The sequence below is a fragment of the Phyllobates terribilis genome, unplaced genomic scaffold, assembly GCF_046119375.1.
Source record: "Phyllobates terribilis strain yellow unplaced genomic scaffold, ASM4611937v1 Scaffold_10__3_contigs__length_209671492, whole genome shotgun sequence".
NCBI classification, from domain to species: Eukaryota; Metazoa; Chordata; class Amphibia; order Anura; family Dendrobatidae; genus Phyllobates; species Phyllobates terribilis.
In genome coordinates this window covers 195,289,366-195,312,058 of record NW_027362770.1, presented here as the reverse complement: position 1 = coordinate 195,312,058, position 22,693 = coordinate 195,289,366, and positions in this window count along the sequence as shown.

Sequence of the window (22,693 nt, the reverse complement as noted above, 5' to 3'; positions counted from 1 at the left end):
AGTGGTACTGTGCAGTGTATATATACAGGAGGAGTGGTACTGTGCAGTGTATATATACAGGAGGAGTGGTACTGTGCAGTGTATATATACAGGAGGAGTGGTACTGTGCAGTGTATATATACAGGAGGAGTGGTACTGTGCAGTGTATATATACAGGAGGAGTGGTACTGTGCGGTGTATATATACAGGACAGGAGGAGTGGTGCTGTGCAGTGTATATATACAGGACAGGAGGAGTGGTGCTGTGCAGTGTATATATACAGGACAGGAGGAGCGGTACTGTGCAGTGTATATATACAGGAGGAGTGGTACTGTGCAGTGTATATATACAGGACAGGAGGAGTGGTACTGTGCAGTGTATATATACAGGACAGGAGGAGTGGTACTGTGCAGTGTATATATACAGGACAGGAGGAGTGGTACTGTGCAGTGTATATATACAGGACAGGAGGAGTGGTGCTGTGCAGTGTGTATATACAGGAGAGGAGGAGTGGTACTGTGCAGTGTATATATACAGGACAGGAGGAGTGGTACTGTGCAGTGTATATATACAGGACAGGAGGAGTGGTACTGTGCAGTGTATATATACAGGACAGGAGGAGTGGTGCTGTGCAGTGTATATATACAGGACAGGAGGAGTGGTGCTGTGCAGTGTATATATACAGGACAGGAGGAGCGGTACTGTGCAGTGTATATATACAGGACAGGAGGAGTGGTACTGTGCAGTGTATATATACAGGACAGGAGGAGTGGTACTGTGCAGTGTATATATACAGGACAGGAGGAGTGGTACTGTGCAGTGTATATATACAGGACAGGAGGAGTGGTACTGTGCAGTGTATATATACAGGACAGGAGGAGTGGTACTGTGCAGTGTATATATACAGGACAGGAGGAGTGGTACTGTGCAGTGTATATATACAGGACAGGAGGAGTGGTACTGTGCAGTGTATATATACAGGACAGGAGGAGTGGTACTGTGCAGTGTGTATATACAGGAGAGGAGGAGTGGTACTGTGCAGTGTATATATACAGGACAGGAGGAGTGGTACTGTGCAGTGTATATATACAGGACAGGAGGAGTGGTACTGTGCAGTGTATATATACAGGAGGAGTGGTACTGTGCAGTGTATATATACAGGAGGAGTGGTACTGTGCAGTGTATATATACAGGACAGGAGGAGCGGTACTGTGCAGTGTAAATATACAGGACAGGAGGAGTGGTACTGTGCAGTGTATATATACAGGACAGGAGGAGTGGTACTGTGCAGTGTATATATACAGGAGGAGTGGTACTGTGCAGTGTATATATACAGGAGGAGTGGTACTGTGTAGTGTATATATACAGGAGGAGTGGTACTGTGCAGTGTATATATACAGGACAGGAGGAGTGGTACTGTGCAGTGTATATATATATATATATACAGGAGGAGTGGTACTGTGCAGTGTATATATACAGGACAGGAGGAGTGGTACTGTGCAGTGTATATATACAGGATCGGAGGAGCGGTACTGTGCAGTGTATACATACAGGACAGGAGGAGTGGTACTGTGCAGTGTATATATACAGGACAGGAGGAGTGGTACTGTGCAGTGTATATATACAGGACAGGAGGAGTGGTACTGTGCAGTGTATATACACAGAACAGGAGGAGTGGTGCTGAGAGTAGCACCTGCCTCCTGAGCTCAAGCACTTCCAGGAGGAGGGTTGTCGTCTGCCTCTCTTCTCCCCAGGGAGAGGCAGGCTTACTGGGAGGCCGGCATGGCTTCCCAGCCTCCTATCCCCCGGTCTATGCCGGCGGGGGAGAAGGAGCCTCAACAACCGGCCCAGGAGGGAGTGAGGAGATCGGGAAGGGTGAGGAAGAGTACATCCACCTGCTCCAACCCCGAGACTGTTCACCGCCAGCCCAGAGAGGGAGACCGGGGCACCCCAGGCCCCAGGAACGAGAGCCCAGCAAGATCCTGGGGGGAGATGAGCTCCAGCGAGTCCACAAGTTCCTTCTCCTCCCGAGTGGTCGCCACGTTGCGAGAGTACGAGGACGCCGGCAAAGCACTAACCCAGCTGAAAGAGGAGCTGAGGGAGGCCCGGGTCCTGAACACCCGGGCGTCCAACAAGGAGAGACCCGCGACCTCCCAGAGGGTTAAAGCCCTCAGAGACAAGGTGGTCAGGTTAGTGCTCCTCCGGGAGGGGATTGAGAAAAGCGCAGGTCCCTTCCTGGAGAGGTTTAAGAACCAGCGGCGGTTCTCAGAAATGAAGGGGTTAAACACCTCAGGAGAACCGCCAGCCGGCGTCCTTAGTGAAGAGGAGGAGGAGGATGAAGAGGTGACTGGAGTCTCAGTTGCTGGAGCCAGTGAGGGGCAGAGCCGGAGCTCAAGTGGTCTCCCTGCAGGGCAGAGGACTCCCACAGCAGAGGCTGGAGTGTCGGGGGAGGAGGAGGAAGGAGGACTGCTGAGGGAGATCCGACTGCTGGAGTCTCCAGTGGACCTGACGCGGTTTTCCTTCGGTGAGGACAAACCAGTGGAGGAGACAGGGAAGAGGAAGAAGAAGAAGACCGGAGGAGCTGCACAGGAGGTGGTGAGTTATAAGTATGTACCAATGTCTGATGTTGCACCTGCCACCTTCTGTTTAAACCCCACCAAACCTAAAGGCACGGGCTCTGCAGTGGGCTCGAGGCAGAGGCAAGGTGGGGAGAGGAGGCGGACGTCCGGCGATGCTGCCATCTGTGCGGGGAACAGTGCAGGGGGCGAGGCTGTGGAGGTACTCACAGCGCCGGACATAGGGAGTTCTGTGGAGTTTCCCACCCTGCCCTCTGCGGCTAAGCCGGTTATCACCGGGGCTGGGGGGGCAGGGAAGGATGTGAAAAACACATCAGCAAAGAACACTGGGCACACTGCTGCGACAGGGGGGCAGTGTGCCCCAGCGCCCAAAAAGGACACTAAGACCCCAAAGTCTGTGGGTGCAGGGCGGGCAGAGGTGCCGAGAAAACAGTCTGGCCAGAACAAGGACCAAAATGCTGCAGTAGGGGGGCGGGGCGCTCCAGCAGACGACCTGCAGAAAGCCAGCAGCAACCAAAGGGAAACGGGTGTGGTGCTGCAGGGAAAGGAGTCTCTGGAAGTGCTCCCCTCCCCCGGCCCAGCAGGTGTGAGTGCAGAGACACCAGACACAAGGGAGGAAGGAATGGAGGTGACTGTGGAAGGTGCAGAGAACAGCAGAGGTAATGGGGTGACAAGTAAAGAGAATAGAAATAGTGGTGTAGTGAATGATGGGAGTAATGGTGGAGCAGATGGTGAGAGTAATGGTGGAGCAGATGATGAGAGTAGTAGGAATGGTGGAATTAGTGGTACAGTGAATGATGATGCAGCAAATGGTGGGGGTAGTGGTGCAGTGAATGATGATGTAGCAAATGGTGGGGGTAATGGTGGAATGAATGCTGGGAGTTGTGGGAATGGTGGGAGTTGTGGTGTAGCAAATGTTGGGGGTAGTGGTGTAATGAATGGTGGGAGTAATGGTCCTGCGAATGGTGTGAGTAGTAGTGGAGTGAACGATGGGAGTAATGGTCCTGCGAATGGTGTGAATAGTACTGGAGTGAATGGTGGGAGCAGCACTGGTGTTGGTGGGGGGGAAGTAGGTGCTGGTCCCGCTGCCCCCCCAGCATTGGCGGGGGCTTCAGCCCAAAGCTATTCAGAAGCTGTCAGTGCTGGGGGTAGTAGTGCGCCCTCGTCTGGTGGCCCTGGGGATGGTGACTTGCAACAGCAGCTCCTGGACGCCCTGAGGAGAGGGGAGAGCTCCATCACTGTAGAGGGGAGGGAGGTTGATCTGTCTTTCTGGATAGAGAGACATGGTCTTTCAGCCTTCCGAGATAGAGGGGCAGAGACTGTCTGGTCTCTGCCGACAACGGGGCAGAGGAGTAACCGTAGGAACGTGGTCCGTCTCCAGTGGGTAAGCAAGGATGCCTGTCCTGATAGGTCGAAGGTGGTTGAGCTCCTGCTGGGGATGGGCTTTGCGGCATATGACATCTTTGCCTTGATCCATCCCTATGGGACCTCCTACTTCGATGTCAGCTTCGTGAGACCGGAGGGCCTTGAGCTTTTCTGGTCTCGCCATGAGCTGGCTCGGAGTCGCCCCGAATGGCATGGTCTCTTTCCCCTGGCAATAACTCGCCAAGATTCAGTCAGGAAAGTGACCGTTCTGACTAGTAACGAGTCGCTTTCCTGTATGGACATTACCACCTGGGTGAGTAGATACGGAGAGGTCACCAATATTCCCGAAAAGAATCTGGATGACCATGGTATCTGGTCAGGGGCCTGGACCTTCATGGTGAGATTGAAGGTTTCGGGAAACACTGTTACCCATATCCCCTCCTCAACCTTTTTGGGGAGGGATAGGATCTTGATTTTCTACCGGGGGCAGCCTAAGGTCTGTCACAGGTGCGGTAGCCCCACACACTTCAGTGCGCAGTGTACCACCCAGAAATGCGCACTGTGTGGGGACCTCGGTCATCTTGCTGCTGCCTGTCGCAGGATTAGGTGTAACTTGTGTGGTGACCTCGGTCACCCGTTCAGTCGCTGTCCGCGTTCCTTCGCCAATGCGGTCCTGAAAGCGGCGAGTGTGGGACAGGCGCAAGCCGGGACTAATCTTGCCGGTGAAGGGACCAGTAGGGGCGGGGGAGGCAGGGATCCGGTGAGGAGCAAGCTGCCGCCATCCACCATCAGGCGGCAGGAGAAGCGCCGTGGGGACAGGGGGCAGGGAGTAATGTCCCTAAACTCTGACCCAGGTACTTCACTTGCAGCTGAGGATCCTAAAGACAGTGAATTGAGCGAGGAAGTCAAGAGACTTGAAAGGGAAGAGCGAGAGGACGCCACGTCTTCCCAGGAACCCTCTTCTGGTGACAGTCTAGATGAGGGAGAGGGGGTGTGGTCACAGAAAAAGAAAAAGGGTAACAGAAAAACGGCCAGAGGTAGGAGGGGGACCAGGTCTCGAGCTGCCTCTTTGGAGTGCGACCCCTCTGACTCTCTGGCCGTGATCCAAGCGCCATTGGAGGGTTCAGCCGCCCCCCCTCTGGTGGATCTCTCCAACCGGTTCGGGGCTCTCCAGGACCTCCCTCTGGAGGGGGGAAGTGGGGACCTGGGGCCGGAGGTTGCGGACAAGGTGGTTGGGGCTCAGGAGATGGCTGGGTCTTCCTCTCGGGGGGCAAATACAAAGCCCTCTGGGGGGACGACTAACCCAGGACCACCAGACGAGGGCAAGAATGTATGTAAGGAGAGAATGGACGAGTCTGTTTGTCTTAAGCGCACTAAAAACCCGTCATTATCGGAGGAAGAGGTTGGGACTGTCAGTGGTGGGAAGAAAAAGGCTATCTAATTCAATCAATCATGATGGCGGCACCCACCCCGTTGACGCTGGCAACTATTAATGTTTGCAGCATAAAGTCAGATGCGGCAAGGTACACGGCCTTTCATTTTCTCGGCCAACTTGACGCCGACATTTTGTTTTTGCAGGAGACCAGGTTGACCGATATATCAACCTTGCATAAAGCAAGGCGGGAGTGGAGGCATGGGCCCTCCTACTGGTCTCTTGCGGCCGAGCCGTATAGCGGGGTGGCGGTCCTTTTTAAGACCGCAGCGGTTGAATGCAGACGAGTGTTCGAATTAGAAATGGGGAGATGCTTGATCCTAGATGTCTCCATGGGGGGACAAGAGCTTCGGCTCATTAACATCTATGGTTCCCAGTCCAAGTGGGACCGCAAATGTCTCTTCCTGAAGATCAAACCTTTTTTATTTTCGAGTCGGCAGGTGGTCTTCGGAGGGGATTTCAACAATGTCACGAGATCCTGTGATAGAGGAGGTTCCGGAGACCGGCTGGCTTATGACTGCGTCGCGTTAAACAGGATAGTGAGTGAGGCTCGCCTGGTGGATGTCCACATCCGGCACAACCCGGGCGACACGGGATTCACCTTTTTTAGAGGTAGTCAGTGCAGGTCTAGGCTAGACAGGTTTTATTTGAAGGAGGAGGCCGTCTCTTCACCGTTGTCGGTTGTGGAGGTGGAGTTCTCCGATCACTGTTTGATTATGTTTTCTCTGAACATTACAGAGACTCCTCGGATGGGAAGAGGCTATTGGAAGCTGAATTCGTCACTCCTTGAGGAAGAAGCTGTGAGACGGTCTTTTGAGGAATTCTTTCAGAGCCAGGTACCATTGCTGGGCCTAAGTAACACTAAGTCAGAGTGGTGGGAGATGTTCAAACATCGGGTGGCGAGATTCTTCCGGCAGCTCTCGAACCTCAGAAGCCTGAACAAGGATCGCCTGTATCAGAGCCTGAGGAGGAAACTCGAGCATCTTGTCTCGACTGGAGGTAGCCGCGAGGAGATCTCCAGAGTGAAGTCCTTGCTGAAGAGGTGTCAGTACGATAGGCACGCATCTTTGGTTTTCGAGAGGGACTACGGGAAGTACTGCTCGCCCGACCCTTACAGAAACTGTAAGATGTCAGTGAATAGTAAGATAGTGACGGGGCTGGTGGACAGTACGGGGTCCCTGAGAAGGTCCAGATCAGGGATCTTGGAGGTCGTCAGTTCCTACTACTCGCACCTCTTGGGAAGGAGGGAGCTTGATCGTGACGGGATGTCGGCTTTCCTGGCTGAATCCGTTCCTGAGCCAGGGGCTGACCTCTCGCTGGGCGATTTGGCAGAAGTGATCAAAGAAGAGGAAGTGAGACTGGCGATCGATGGGCTTAGGCCCAAAAAGTCGCCAGGTCCGGATGGCTTAACATCCGAGTTCTTTAGGACCTTTAGGGACTCTTTGGTCCCCCTCTTGACTCAGGTGTTTAACGAGTGTCTCTCCTCGGGCACTCTGCCGAGATCATTAAGGAGGTCAGCTTTGATCATTTTGTCAAAGGGTAAGGATCCGTCACGCATTGAGAACTGGCGTCCCATAGCGCTTCTCAATGTGGACAGGAAGATTTTGGCTAAGATACTTTTCAACAGGCTGGTGAAGTTTGCACCCCGGCTCCTTTCGGAGGTTCAGCACTGTTGCGTTCCTGGCCGTAGCACTTTTAGTGCTGTTCTAGGTGTCCGAGAGGCCGTGGAGCAAGGCAGGGCGGGCCTCTGGAAGGGGTTCTTGCTGACCCTGGATCAGGCAAAAGCCTTTGATCGTGTTAACCACGAGTACCTCTGGTCCACTCTTTTGAGGTATGGTCTGCCTGGAGGGTTTGTGGACTGGCTTAAGACCTTGTATGCAGGGGCTGAGACTTTCCCTCTGGTGAATGGGTGGATTGGACGACCTTTCGGGGTAGGATCCGGTGTCCGTCAGGGCTGTCCTCTTAGCCCTTTGCTTTACGTGTTTGCGATCGATCCCTTCCTCAGAAGGATCGATTGTGGACCGTTGGCGGGAGTGCGGATGGGCGGGGCGGCGCCGGAGGCTATCCTGAGGGTGGTGGCCTACGCGGACGATGTCACCGTCTTTGTTTCTTCGCAAGAGGAGGCAGTGGTGGTGATGTCAGAAGTAGAACGCTACTCGGAGGCATCCGGGTCCAAGGTCAACCAGGATAAGTGTGAGAGTCTCTGGCTGGGAGGCGGAGATCCCGGGTTTGATCTTCCGGACACCCTCCCCGAACCCCAAGAACATGCCAAAGTCCTGGGCATCGAATTCGGCCAGGGTGATTACCCCACGAAAAACTGGGAAGGCAGAATCAAAGGTGTCACCCAAAGAGTGGACCAATGGAGGGGTTGGTCTTTGACCCTGAGGGAAAGGGTTGGCCTGTGCAAAGCTTTCCTGCTCCCCTTGCTAATCTACCTGGGCAGCGTCTGTGTCTTGCCAGAGCCTCTCTGGACACGGGTCTACAGTCTTTTCTTCCAGATGTTATGGGGGAACAGACTGAACCTAGTCAAGCGGGAGGTCACTTACCGCACGAGGAGACTAGGAGGTTTGAATATGGTGAACCCCGTGGTGTTCCTAGTGAACACCTTCTTGAAAGTGAACGTTGCAAACCTCTGGAAAGAGAGGGCTCCTCCGTGGGTATTCTCCTGCAAGGGATGGTTTCAGCCTTTCTTCCAGGAATGGGAGACAGGGGGAAGATTGAAGGATCTTCGCACATCACACGGGCATCTCCCGGCTTATGTTACCCCGGTTCTGAAAATGATCCGCCGGTGGGGTCTGGGAATGTGGGAGGTGAGGTCCCTCCCGAGGAAACTCCTCGATATGAGGGTCTTGCTTTCTCATTTTCAGAGTCCATTGGCCCTCAAAGACTGCCCAAGTCGGGATCTGGAGGTTGGGTTGAGTTTGTTAAATTCTAGCAGGATCCCCGAGAGGTACTGGGACTTGACTTGGCGCTGCTTCCATGGTAAGCTGTATGTGAGGGACAATTTGAAGTTCAGGAGCTCCGAGGACAGGAATTGCCCCCGTGAGGCTTGTGCTAACGTGCTGGAAAGCATGGAGCACTTCCTGCTTCGTTGTCCCTTTAATACAGAGGTGTACAACAGGGTGGGGGCTTCCATTGGTTGGCCGCGGCTGGCTACTCTGTCCTACGCCGGGTGGGCCTATGGAGCGTTCGGAGACCTTGGGAGAAGGGACCGAGACACTTTATTCATAGTCAGCGCAGTGGTGAGGTATTTCACGTGGAACGCACGAGTTTTAGTCTCGACGCAGAGTAAAATCCTCCATGTAGATGAAGTCTGTAGGAACATCCTAGGTGACCTGGTGAAGGTACGTTCTCTGGAGTATGAAAGACTGGGTGCCCGGAGGACGGCCCGTCTCTGGAGGGGCTTTTCCTTCAGGGTGCCTTAGTCCGGTAGTACTCCCATATCCTGGTGGTGGGCTGATGTCTTTCCACCCTAGATTTTTGTTTTGTATTTCTGTCTCCTGAATAGAAGGTTTGCCGGCATCGAACTTGAGCCTTGGATGGTGAGTGTGTAGGTTGTGTTCTGTATATATTGTATATAATGTATAATAGGGGGTTTTAGTTAGGTTGGGTGGGGATTTGGGGGGGTTCTTCATCAGCGGTGATAAGAGGACTGATCTGGCCTGGTCCAGGCCCCGCCTGGGGAAAAACTTTGGGGCCTGATCCTAGCTCGGAGTAATCCTGAACTTTGTGGCCAGAGCTGGATCAGGGGTGGTGGGATAGTTAGTGTAGGTCTGTGTTTTATATATATATTAAAAAATTACAAAATATACAAAAAAAAAAAAAAAAAAAGGTTTAAAATTGTTCATGTCACTGTTGTATATATTGTTATTTTTGGTTTTCTGTGGTGTGAATGAGGTGCGGTAAGGGGGTGACTAAGGTCAGGCAGTGGGACCAGTAGGTTAGTGTTAGTTCCCGGTTGTATATACGTTATATTAGGTTTAGTGTTTTATTGTATATAATCTTGTATATAGGACGGTGTTTTATGTGTATATAGGACGGTGTGAGTGTTGTGTGGGATTGTATATAGTATGAATGAAGCTGGGCCGGGGGTTTTATAGGTTTTATAATATTTATTTCCTGTATATATATATATTCCTGCGGTGATTTATTTTGTTTCTATTTTCTGTGATTTGTCGTCTTGTTTTGTTCTTATGTTCGGTGTCCTGTAATGTATTATTGTTCTGTCATGTACTGTATATACAGGAGGAGTGGTGCTGTGCAGTGTATATATACAGGAGAAGTGGTACTGTGCAGTGTATATATACAGGACAGGAGGAGTGGTACTGTGCAGTGTATATATACAGGAGGAGTGGTACTGTGCAGTGTATATATACAGGACAGGAAGAGTGGTACTGTGCAGTGTATATATAAAGGACAGGAGGAGTGGTACTGTGCAGTGTATATATACAGGAGGAGTGGTACTGTGCAGTGTATATATAAAGGACAGGAGGAGTGGTACTGTGCAGTGTATATATACAGGAGGAGTGGTACTGTGCAGTGTATATATACAGGATCGGAGGAGCGGTACTGTGCAGTGTATATATACAGGACAGGAGGAGTGGTCCTGTGCAGAGTATATATACAGGACAGGAGGAGTGGTGCTGTGCAGTGTATATATACAGGACAGGAGGAGTGGTACTGTGCAGTGTATATATACAGGACAGGAGGAGTGGTGCTGTGCAGTGTATATATACAGGACAGGAGGAGTGGTGCTGTGCAGTGTATATATACAGGACAGGAGGAGTGATGCTGTGCAGTGTATATATACAGGACAGGAGGAGTGGTACTGTGCAGTGTATATATACAGGACAGGGGGAGTGGTACTGTGCAGTGTATATATACAGGACAGGAGGAGTGGTACTGTGCAGTGTATATATACAGGACAGGGGGAGTGGTACTGTGCAGTGTATATATACAGGACAGGAGGAGTGGTACTGTGCAGTGTATATATACAGGATCGGAGGAGCGGTACTGTGCAGTGTATATATACAGGACAGGAGGAGCGGTACTGTGCAGTGTATATATACAGGACAGGAGGAGTGGTACTGTGCAGTGTATATATACAGGACAGGAGGAGTGGTACTGTGCAGTGTATATATACAGGACAGGAGGAGTGGTACTGTGCAGTGTATATATACAGGACAGGAGGAGTGGTACTGTGCAGTGTATATATACAGGAGGAGTGGTACTGTGCAGTGTATATATACAGGAAAGGAGGAGTGGTACTGTGCAGTGTATATATACAGGACAGGAGGAGTGGTGCTGTGCGGTGTATATATACAGGACAGGAGGAGTGGTACTGTGCAGTGTATATATACAGGACAGGAGGAGTGGTGCTGTGCAGTGTATATATACAGGACAGGAGGAGTGATGCTGTGCAGTGTATATATACAGGACAGGAGGAGTGGTACTGTGCAGTGTATATATACAGGACAGGAGGAGTGGTACTGTGCAGTGTATATATACAGGATCGGAGGAGCGGTACTGTGCAGTGTATATATACAGGACAGGAGGAGTGGTCCTGTGCAGAGTATATATACAGGACAGGAGGAGTGGTGCTGTGCAGTGTATATATACAGGACAGGAGGAGTGGTACTGTGCAGTGTATATATACAGGACAGGAGGAGTGGTGCTGTGCAGTGTATATATACAGGACAGGAGGAGTGGTGCTGTGCAGTGTATATATACAGGACAGGAGGAGTGATGCTGTGCAGTGTATATATACAGGACAGGAGGAGTGGTACTGTGCAGTGTATATATACAGGATCGGAGGAGCGGTACTGTGCAGTGTATATATACAGGACAGGAGGAGCGGTACTGTGCAGTGTATATATACAGGACAGGAGGAGTGGTACTGTGCAGTGTATATATACAGGACAGGAGGAGTGGTACTGTGCAGTGTATATATACAGGACAGGAGGAGTGGTACTGTGCAGTGTATATATACAGGACAGGAGGAGTGGTACTGTGCAGTGTATATATACAGGAGGAGTGGTACTGTGCAGTGTATATATACAGGAAAGGAGGAGTGGTACTGTGCAGTGTATATATACAGGACAGGAGGAGTGGTGCTGTGCGGTGTATATATACAGGACAGGAGGAGTGGTACTGTGCAGTGTATATATACAGGACAGGAGGAGTGGTGCTGTGCAGTGTATATATACAGGACAGGAGGAGTGATGCTGTGCAGTGTATATATACAGGACAGGAGGAGTGGTACTGTGCAGTGTATATATACAGGACAGGAGGAGTGGTACTGTGCAGTGTATATATACAGGATCGGAGGAGCGGTACTGTGCAGTGTATATATACAGGACAGGAGGAGCGGTACTGTGCAGTGTATATATACAAGACAGGAGGAGTGGTACTGTGCAGTGTATATATACAGGACAGGAGGAGTGGTACTGTGCAGTGTATATATACAGGACAGGAGGAGTGGTACTGTGCAGTGTATATATTCAGGACAGGAGGAGTGGTACTGTGCAGTGTATATATTCAGGAGGAGTGGTACTGTGCAGTGTATATATACAGGACAGGAGGAGTGGTACTGTGCAGTGTATATATACAGGACAGGAGGAGTGGTACTGTGCAGTGTATATATACATGACAGGATGAGTGGTACTGTGCAGTGTATATATACAGGACAGGAGAAGTGGTACTGTGCAGTGTATATATACAGGACAGGAGGAGTGGTACTGTGCAGTGTATATATACAGGACAGGAGGAGTGGTACTGTGCAGTGTATATATACAGGACAGGAGAAGTGGTACTGTGCAGTGTATATATACAGGACAGGAGGAGTGGTACTGTGCAGTGTATATATACAGGACAGGATGAGTGGTACTGTGCAGTGTATGTATACAGGACAGGAGGAGTGGTACCGTGCAGTGTATATATACAGGACAGGATGAGTGGTACTGTGCAGTGTATATATACAGGACAGGAGGAGAGGTACTGTGCAGTGTATATATACAGGACAGGGGGAGTGATACTGTGCAGTGTATATATACAGGACAGGAGGAGTGAGACTGTGCAGTGTATATATACAGGACAGGAGGAGTGGTACTGTGCAGTGTATATATACAGGACAGGAGGAGGGGTACTGTGCATTCTATATATACAGGACAGGAGGAGTGGTACCATGCAGTGTATATATACAGGACAGGAGAAGTGGTACTGTGCAGTGTATATATACAGGACAGGAGGAGTGGTACTGTGCAGTGTATATATACAGGACAGGAGGAGTGGTACTGTGCAGTGTATATATACAGGACAGGAGGAGTGGTACCGTGCAGTGTATATATACAGGACAGGAGGAGTGGTACCGTGCAGTGTATATATACAGGACAGGAGGAGTGGTACCGTGCAGTGTATATATACAGGACAGGAGGAGTGGTACTGTGCAGTGTATATATACAGGACAGGAGGAGTGGTACTGTGCAGAGTATATATACAGGACAGGAGGAGTGGTACTGTGCAGTGTATATATACAGGACAGGAGGAGTGGTACTGTGCAGTGTATATATACAGGACAGGAGGAGTGGTGCTGTGCAGTGTATATATACAGGACAGGACGAGCGGTACTGTGCAGTGTATATATACAGGACAGGAGGAGTGGTACTGTGCAGTGTATATATACAGGACAGGAGGAGTGGTACTGTGCAGTGTATATATACAGGACAGGAGGAGTGGTACTGTGCAGTGTATACACACAGGAGAGGAGGAGTGGCGCTGAGAGTAGCACCTGCCTCCTGAGCTCAAGCACTTCCAGGAGGAGGGTCGTCGTCTGCCTCTCTTCTCCCCAGGGAGAGGCAGGCCTACTGGGAGGCCGGCATGGCTTCCCAGCCTCCTATCCCCCGGTCTATGCCGGCGGGGGAGAAGGAGCCTCAACAACCGGCCCAGGAGGGAGTGAGGAGATCGGGAAGGGTGAGGAAGAGCACATCCACCTGTTCCAACCCCGAGACTGTTCACCGCCCGCCCAGAGAGGGAGACCGGGGCACCCCAGGCCCCAGGAACAAGAGCCCAGTAAGATCCTGGGGGGAGATGAGCTCCAGCGAGTCCACAAGTTCCTTCTCCTCCCGAGTGGTCGCCACGTTGCGAGAGTACGAGGACGCCGGCAAAGCACTAACCCAGCTGAAAGAGGAGCTGAGGGAGGCCCGGGTCCTGAACACCCGGGCGTCCAACAAGGAGAGACCCGCGACCTCCCAGAGGTTTAAAGCCCTCAGAGACGAGGTGGTCAGGTTAGTGCTCCTCCGGGAGGGGATTGAGAAAAGCGCAGGTCCCTTCCTGGAGAGGTTTAAGAACCAGCGGCGGTTCTCAGAAATGAAGGGGTTAAACATCTCAGGAGAACCGCCAGCCGGCGTCCTTAGTGAAGAGGAGGAGGAGGATGAAGAGGTGACTGGAGTCTCAGGTGCTGGAGCCAGTGAGGGGCAGAGCTGGAGCTCAAGTGGTCTCCCTGCAGGGCAGAGGACTCCCACAGCAGAGGCTGGAGTGTCGGGGGAGGAGGAGGAAGGAGGACTGCTGAGGGAGATCCGACTGCTGGAGTCTCCAGTGGACCTGACGCGGTTTTCCTTCGGTGAGGACAAACCAGTGGAGGAGACAGGGAAGAGGAGGAAGAAGAAGACCGGAGGAGCCGCACAGGAGGTGGTGAGTTACAAGTATGTACCAATGACTGATGTTGCGCCTGCCACCTTCTGTTTAAACCCCACCAAACCTAAAGGCACGGGCTCTGCAGTGGGCTCGAGGCAGAGGCAAGGTGGGGAGAGGAGGAGGACGTCCGGCGATGCTGCCATCTGTGCGGGGAACAGTGCAGGGGGCGAGGCTGTGGAGGTACTCACAGCGCCGGACATAGGAAGTTCTGTGGAGTTTCCCACCCTGCCCTCTGCGGCTAAGCCGGTTATCACCGGGGCTGGGGGGGCAGGGAAGGATGTGAAAAACACATCAGCAAAGAACACTGGGCACACTGCTGCGACAGGGGGGCAGTGTGCCCCAGCGCCCAAAAAGGACACTAAGACCCCAAAGTCTGTGGGTGCAGGGCGGGCAGAGGTGCTGAGAAAACAGTCTGGCCAGAACAAGGACCAAAATGCTGCAGTAGGGGGGCGGGGCGCTCCAGGAGACGACCTGCAGAAAGCCAGCAGCAACCAAAGGGAAACGGGTGTGGTGCTGCAGGGAAAGGAGTCTCTGGAGGTGCTCCCCTCCCCCGGCCCAGCAGGTGTGAGTGCAGAGACACCAGACACAAGGGAGGAAGGAATGGAGGTGACTGTGGAAGGTGCAGAGAACAGCAGAGGTAATGGGGTGACAAGTAAAGGGAATAGAAGTAGTGGTGCAGTGAATGATGGGAGTAATGGTGGAGCAGATGGTGAGAGTAATGGTGGAGCAGATGATGAGAGTAGTAGGAATGGTGGAATTAGTGGTACAGTGAATGATGATGCAGCAAATGGTGGGGGTAGTGGTGCAGTGAATGATGATGTAGCAAATGGTGGGGGTAGTGGTGGAATGAATTCTGGGAGTTGTGGGAATGATGGGAGTTGTGGTGTAGCAAATGTTGGGGGTAGTGGTGTAATGAATGATGGGAGTAATGGTCCTGCGAATGGTGTGAGTAGTAGTGGAGTGAACGATGGGAGTAATGGTCCTGCGAATGGTGTGAATAGTACTGGAGTGAATGGTGTTGGTGGGGGGGGAAGTAGGAGCTGGTCCTGCTGCCCCCCCAGCATTGGCGGGGGCTTCAGCCCAAAGCTATTCAGGAGCTGTCAGTGCTGGGGGTAGTAGTGCGCCCTCGTCTGGTGGCCCTGGGGATGGTGACTTGCAACAGCAGCTCCTGGACGCCCTGAGGAGAGGGGAGAGCTCCATCACTGTAGAGGGGAGGAAGGTTGATCTGTCTTTCTGGATAGAGAGACATGGTCTTTCAGCCTTCCGAGGTAGAGGGGCAGAGACTGTCTGGTCTCTGCCGACAACGGGGCAGAGGAGTAACCGTAGGAACGTGGTCCGTCTCCAGTGGGTAAGCAAGGATGCCTGTCCTGATAGGTCGAAGGTGGTTGAGCTCCTGCTGGGGATGGGCTTTGCGGCATATGACATCTTTGCCTTGATCCATCCATACGGGACCTCCTACTTCGATGTCAGCTTTGTGAGACCGGAGGGCCTTGAGCTTTTCTGGTCTCGCCATGAGCTGGCTCGGAGTCGCCCCGAATGGCATGGTCTCTTTCCCCTGACAATAACCCGCCAAGATTCAGTCAGGAAAATGACCGTTTTGACTAGTAACGAGTCCCTTTCCTGTATGGACATTACCACCTGGGTGAGTCGATACGGAGAGGTCACCAATATTCCTGAAAAGAATCTGGATGACCATGGTATCTGGTCAGGGGCCTGGACCTTCATGATGAGATTGAAGGTTTCGGGAAACACTGTTACCCATATCCCCTCCTCAACCTTTTTGGGGAGGGATAGGATCTTGATTTTCTACCGGGGGCAGCCTAAGGTCTGTCACAGGTGCGGTAGTCCCACACACTTCAGTGCGCAGTGTACCACCCAGAAATGCGCACTGTGTGGGGACCTCGGTCATCTTGCTGCTGCCTGTCGCAGGATTAGGTGTAACTTGTGTGGTGACCTCGGTCACCCGTTCAGTCGCTGTCCGCGTTCCTTCGCCAATGCGGTCCTGAAAGCGGCGAGTGCGGGACAGGCGAAAGCTGGAACTAATCTTGCCGGTGAAGGGACCAGTAGGGGCGGGGGAGGCAGGGAACCGGTGAGGAGCAAGCTGCCGCCATCCACCATCAGGCGGCAGGAGAAGCGCCGTGGGGACAGGGGGCAGGGAGTAATGTCCCTAAACTCTGACCCAGGTACTTCACTTGCAGCTGAGGATCCTAAAGACAGTGAATTGAGCGAGGAAGTCAAGAGACTTGTAAGGGAAGAGCGAGAGGACGTCACGTCTTCCCAGGAACCCTCTTCTGGTGACAGTCTAGATGAGGGAGAGGGGGAGTGGTCACAGAAAAAGAAAAAGGGTAACAGAAAAACGGCCAGAGGTAGGAGGGGGACCAGGTCTCGAGCTGCCTCTTTGGAGTGCGACCCCTCTGACTCTCTGACCGTTATCCAAGCGCCATTGGAGGGTTCAGCCGCCCCCCCTCTGGTGGATCTCTCCAACCGGTTCGGGGCTCTCCAGGACCTCCCTCTGGAGGGGGGAAGTGGGGACCCGGGGCCGGAGGTTGCGGACAAGGTGGTTGGGGCTCAGGAGATGGCTGGGTCTTCCTCTCGGGGGGCAAATACAAAGCCCTCTGGGGGGACGACTAGCCCAGGACCACCAGACGAGGGCAAGAATGTATGTAAGGAGAGAATGGACGAGTCTGTTTGTCTTAAGCGCACTAAAAACCCGTCATTATCGGAGGAAGAGGTTGGGACTGTTAGTGGTGGGAAGAAAAAGGCTATCTAATTCAATCAATCATGATGGCGGCACCCACCCCGTTGACGCTGGCAACTATTAATGTTTGCAGCATAAAGTCAGATGCGGCAAGGTACACGGCCTTTCATTTTCTCGGCCAACTTGACGCCGACATTTTGTTTTTGCAGGAGACCAGGTTGACCGATATATCAACCTTGCATAAAGCAAGGCGGGAGTGGAGGCATGGGCCCTCCTACTGGTCTCTTGCGGCCGAGCCGTATAGCGGGGTGGCGGTCCTTTTTAAGACCGCAGCGGTTGAATGCAGACGAGTGATCGAATTAGAAATGGGGAGATGCTTGATCCTAGATGTCTCCATGGGGGGACAAGAGCTTCGGCTCATTAACATCTATGGTTCCCAGTCCAAGTGGGACCGCAAATGTCTCTTCCTGAAGATCAAACCTTTTTTATTTTCGAGTCGGCAGGTGGTCTTCGGAGGGGATTTCAACAATGTCACAAGATCCTGTGATAGAGGAGGTTCCGGAGACCGGCTGGCTTATGACTGCGTCGCGTTAAACAGGATAGTGAGTGAGGCTCGCCTGGTGGATGTCCACATCCGGCACAACCTGGGCGACACGGGATTCACCTTTTTTAGAGGTAGTCAGTGCAGGTCTAGGCTAGACAGGTTTTATTTGAAGGAGGAGGCCGTCTCTTCACCGTTGTCGGTTGTGGAGGTGGAGTTCTCCGATCACTGTTTGATTATGTTTTCTCTGAACGTTACAGAGACTCCTCGGATGGGAAGAGGCTATTGGAAGCTGAATTCGTCACTCCTTGAGGAAGAAGCTGTGAGACGGTCTTTTGAGGAATTCTTTCAGAGCCAGGTACCATTGCTGGGCCTAAGTAACACTAAGTCAGAGTGGTGGGAGATGTTCAAACATCGGGTGGCGAGATTCTTCCGGCAGCTCTCGAACCTCAGAAGCCTGAACAGGGATCGCCTGTATCAGAGCCTGAGGAGGAAACTCGAGCATCTTGTCTCGACTGGAGGTAGCCGCGAGGAGATCTCCAGAGTGAAGTCCTTGCTGAAGAGGTGTCAGTACTATAGGCACGCATCTTTGGTTTTCGTGAGGGACTACGGGAAGTACTGCTCGCCCGACCCTTACAGAAACTGTAAGATGTCAGTGAATAGTTAGATAGTGACGGGGCTGGTGGACAGTACGGGGTCCCTGACAAGGTCCAGATCAGGGATCTTGGAGGTCGTCAGTTCCTACTACTCACACCTCTTGGGAAGGAGGGAGCTTGATCGTGACGGGATGTCGGCTTTCCTGGCTGAATCCGTTCCTGAGCCAGGGGCTGACCTCTCGCTGGGCGATTTGGCAGAAGCGATCAAAGAAGAGGAAGTGAGACTGGCGATCGATGGGCTTAGGCCCAAAAAGTCGCCAGGTCCGGATGGCTTAACATCCGAGTTCTTTAGGACCTTTAGGGACTCTTTGGTCCCCCTCTTGACTCAGGTGTTTAACGAGTGTCTCTCCTCGGGCACTCTGCCGAGATCATTAAGCTTTGATCATTTTGTCAAACGGTAAGGATCCGTCACGCATTGAGAACTGGCGTCCCATAGCACTTCTCAATGTGGACAGGAAGATTTTGGCTAAGATACTTTTCAACAGGCTGGTGAAGTTTGCACCCTGGCTCCTTTCGGAGGTTCAGCACTGTTGCGTTCCTGGCCGTAGCACTTTTAGTGCTGTTCTAGGTGTCCGAGAGGCCGTGGAGCAAGGCAGGGCGGGCCTCTGGAAGGGGTTCTTGCTGACCCTGGATCAGGCAAAAGCCTTGGATCGGGTTAACCATGAGTACCTCTGGTCCACTCTTTTGAGGTATGGTCTGCCTGGAGGGTTTGTGGACTGGCTTAAGACCTTGTATGCAGGGGCTGAGACTTTCCCTCTGGTGAATGGGTGGATTGGACGACCTTTCGGGGTAGGATCCGGTGTCCGTCAGGGCTGTCCTCTTAGCCCTTTGCTTTACGCGTTTGCGATCGATCCCTTCCTCAGAAGGATCGATTGTGGACCGTTGGCGGGGGTGCGGATGGGCGGGGCGGCGCCGGAGGCTATCCTGAGGGTGGTGGCCTACGCGGACGATGTCACCGTCTTTGTTTCTTCGCAAGAGGAGGCAGTGGTGGTGATGTCAGATGTGGAACGCTACTCGGAGGCATGATTACCCCACGAAAAACTGGGAAGGCAGAATCAAAGGTGTCACCCAAAGAGTGGACCAATGGAGGGGTTGGTCTTTGACCCTGAGGGAAAGGGTTGGCCTGTGCAAAGCTTTCCTGCTCCCCTTGCTAATCTACCTGGGCAGCGTCTGTGTCTTGCCAGAGCCTCTCTGGACACGGGTCTACAGTCTGTTCTTCCAGATGTTATGGGGGAACAGACTGAACCTAGTCAAGCGGGACGTCACTTACCGCACGAAGAGACTAGGGGGTTTGAATATGGTGAACCCCGTGGTGTTCCTAGTGAACACCTTCTTGAAAGTGAACGTGGCAAACCTCTGGAAAGAGAGGGCTCCTCCGTGGGTATTCTCCTGCAAGGGATGGTTTCAGCCTTTCTTCCAGGAATGGGAGACAGGGGGAAGATTGAAGGATCTTCGCACACCACATGGGCATCTCCCGGCTTATGTTACCCCGGTTCTGAAAATGATCCGCCGGTGGGGTCTGGGAATGTGGGAGGTGAGGTCCCTCCCGAGGAAACTCCTCGATATGAGGGTCTTGCTTTCTCATTTTCAGAGTCCATTGGCCCTCAAAGACTGCCCAAGTCGGGATCTGGAGGTTCAGTTGAGTTTGTTAAATTCTAGCAGGATCCCCGAGAAGTACTGGGACTTGACTTGGCGCTGCTTCCATGGTAAGCTGTATGTGAGGGACAATTTGAAGTTCAGGAGCTCCGAGGACAGGAATTGCCCCCGTGAGGCTTGTGCTAACGTGCTGGAAAGCATGGAGCACTTCCTGCTTCGTTGTCCCTTTAATACAGAGGTGTACAACAGGGTGGGGGCTTCCATTGGTTGGCCGCGGCTGGCTACTCTGTCCTACGCCGGGTGGGCCTATGGAGCGTTCGGAGACCTTGGGAGAAGGGACCGAGACACTTTATTCATAGTCAGCGCAGTGGTGAGGTATTTCACGTGGAACACACGAGTTTTAGTCTCGACGCAGAGTAAAATCCTCCATGTAGATGAAGTCTGTAGGAACATCCTAGGTGACCTGGTGAAGGTACGTTCTCTGGAGTATGAAAGACTGGGTGCCCGGAGGGCGGCCCGTCTCTGGAGGGGCTTTTCCTTCAGGGTGCCTTAGTCCGGTAGTACTCCTATATCCTTGTGGTGGGCTGATGTCTTTCCACCCTAGATTTTTGTTTTTTATTTCTGTCTCCTGAATAGAAGGTTTGCAGGCATCGAACTTGAGCCTTGGATGGTGAGTGTGTAGGTTGTGTTCTGTATATATTTTATATAATGTATAATTGAGGTTTTAGTTAGGTTGGGTGGGGGATTTGGGGGGGTTCTTCATCAGCGGTGATAAGAGGACTGATCTGGCCTGGTCCAGGCCCCGCCTGGGGAAAAACTCTGGGGCCTGATCCTAGCTCGGAGTAATCCTGAACTTTGTGGCCAGAGCTGGATCAGGGGTGGCGGGATAGTTAGTGTAGGTCTGTGTTTTATATATATACTAGATGGTGACCCGATTCGAACGCATCGGGTATTCTAGAATAGGTATGCGGCCGACGGGGCGCAATTAGCAGAGCGGCGTTTAATTTTGGCGCCAAAATCGCTGATTGGTCACGTTCGGCAACCGCGGCCAATCAGCAAAGCCGTGTTTAAATTTGGCGGCAATATCGGTGATTGGTCGCGGGCGGCGGCCGCGACCAATCTGCGAACCGTGTTAGTGAGAACTGGAGAGCGTGTTTAAATTTGGCACCAAAATCGCTGATTAGTCACAACCAATCAGCAGAGCGGTGTTTAAATTTGGCGCCAATACTGCTGATTAGTCGCGTCTGACGGCCGCGACCAATCAGCAGAGCGGGGTTTAAATTTGGCCCCAAAGTCGCTGATTAGTCGCGTCTGACGGCCGCGACCAATCAGCGATTTTGGCGCAAAATTTAAACAACGCTCTGTTGATTGGTCGCGGCCGTCAGACGCGACTAATCAGTGACTTTGGGGCCAAAATTTAAACCCCGCTCTGCATCGCTCTGCTGATTGGTCGAGGCCGGCGACCGCGACCAATCAGCAGAGCGTTGTTTAAATTTGGCGCCAATCTCGCTGATTGGTCGCGGATGGCGGCCGCGACCAATCAGCAGAGCGGTGTTTAAATTTGCCGCCAAAATCGCTGATTGGTCGTGGGCGGCGGCCGCGACCAATCAGCGAACCGTGTTAGTGAGGAATGGAGAGCGTGTTTAAATTTGGCACCAAAATCGCTGATTAATCGCGACCGCGACCAATCAGCAAAGAGGTATTTAAATTTGGCGACAATACTGCTGATTGGTCGCGGCCGGCGACCGCGACCAGTCAGCAGAGCGTTGTTTAAATTTTGCGCCAAGACTGCTGATTGATCTCGGCCAGCGACCGCAATCAATCAGCAGAGCGTTGTTTAAATTTGGTGCCAAGCTCGCTGATTGGTCGCGGCTGGCGTCCGCGACCAATTAGCACAGCAGTGTTTAAATGTGGCGGCAAGATCGGTGATTGGTCGCGGCCGCTATTTAAATGTGGCGCCCAAATCGGTGATTGGTCGCGGGCAGCGGCCGCGACCAATCAGCAGAGCGGTGTTTAACTGTAGCGCCAAGATCACTGATTGGTCGCGTGCGAAAAGCGCGACCAATCAGCGAATCGTATTGGTGAGGAGCGGGGAGCAGAATCGTATTAGTGAGGACCGGGGAGCGCCGCTGCCTGTGCGGCTACTTCCGCTGCGAGAAGCCGGGAGATGAGCGACTGCTCGCAGCAGAAGTATCCCGACCGCAGCGCCGCTCCCCGGTCCTCCCTTCACACCCTAGCCGCTGATCTCCCCACAGTATCCGCATTTAAACACCGCTGTACTGATTGGTCGCCGACGCTGGGCGTGACCAATCACGATTTTGGCGCCACATTTAAATAGCGTCCGCGACCAATCAGTACAGCGGTGTTTAAATGTGGAGCCAAGATCGGTGATTGGTCGCGGGCCGATATTTAAATTTGGCGCCCAAATCGGTGATTGGTCACGGGCAGCGCCTGCGACCAATCAGCGATTTTTAACACAAATGTCCGGACCTTTGTAACACCATGCGGATACTGTTGGGACATCAGCGGCTAGGGTGTGAAGGGAGGACCGGGGAGCGGCTCTGCAGGTCGGGATACTTCTGCTGCGAGCGCCCGCTCATGTCCTTGGTTCTCGCAGCGGAAGTAGCCGCACAGGCAGCGCCGCTGACATCCATGCGGCTAGGGTGTGAAGGGAGGACCGGGGAGCGGCGCTGCGGGTCGGGATACTTCTGCTGCGAGCGCCCGCTCATGTTCCGGGTTCTCGCAGCGGAAGTATCCGCACAGGCAGCGGCGCTGACATCCATGCGGCTAGGGTGTGAAGGGAGGACCGGGGAGCGGCACTGACATCCAATTGGTCGCGGCCGCTATTTAAATGTGCCGCACAAATCGGTGATTGGTCGCGGTATTGGCCCGCGACCAATCACTGATCTTGCGGCTAAAGTTAACCACTACTGTGCTGATTGGTCGCGGATGCTGCCCGCGACCAATCGCCGATTTGGGCGCCAAATTTAAATATCGGCTGCGACCAATCACCGATCTTGGCTCCAGATTTAAACACCGCTGTGCTGATTGGTCGCGGCCGATATTTAAATGTGAATACCTAGCCTTTACTAGCTATTAAAATAGGGGGGACCCCAGGTCATTTTTTTAGTGGGGTCCCCCATTTTAATAGCTAGTAAA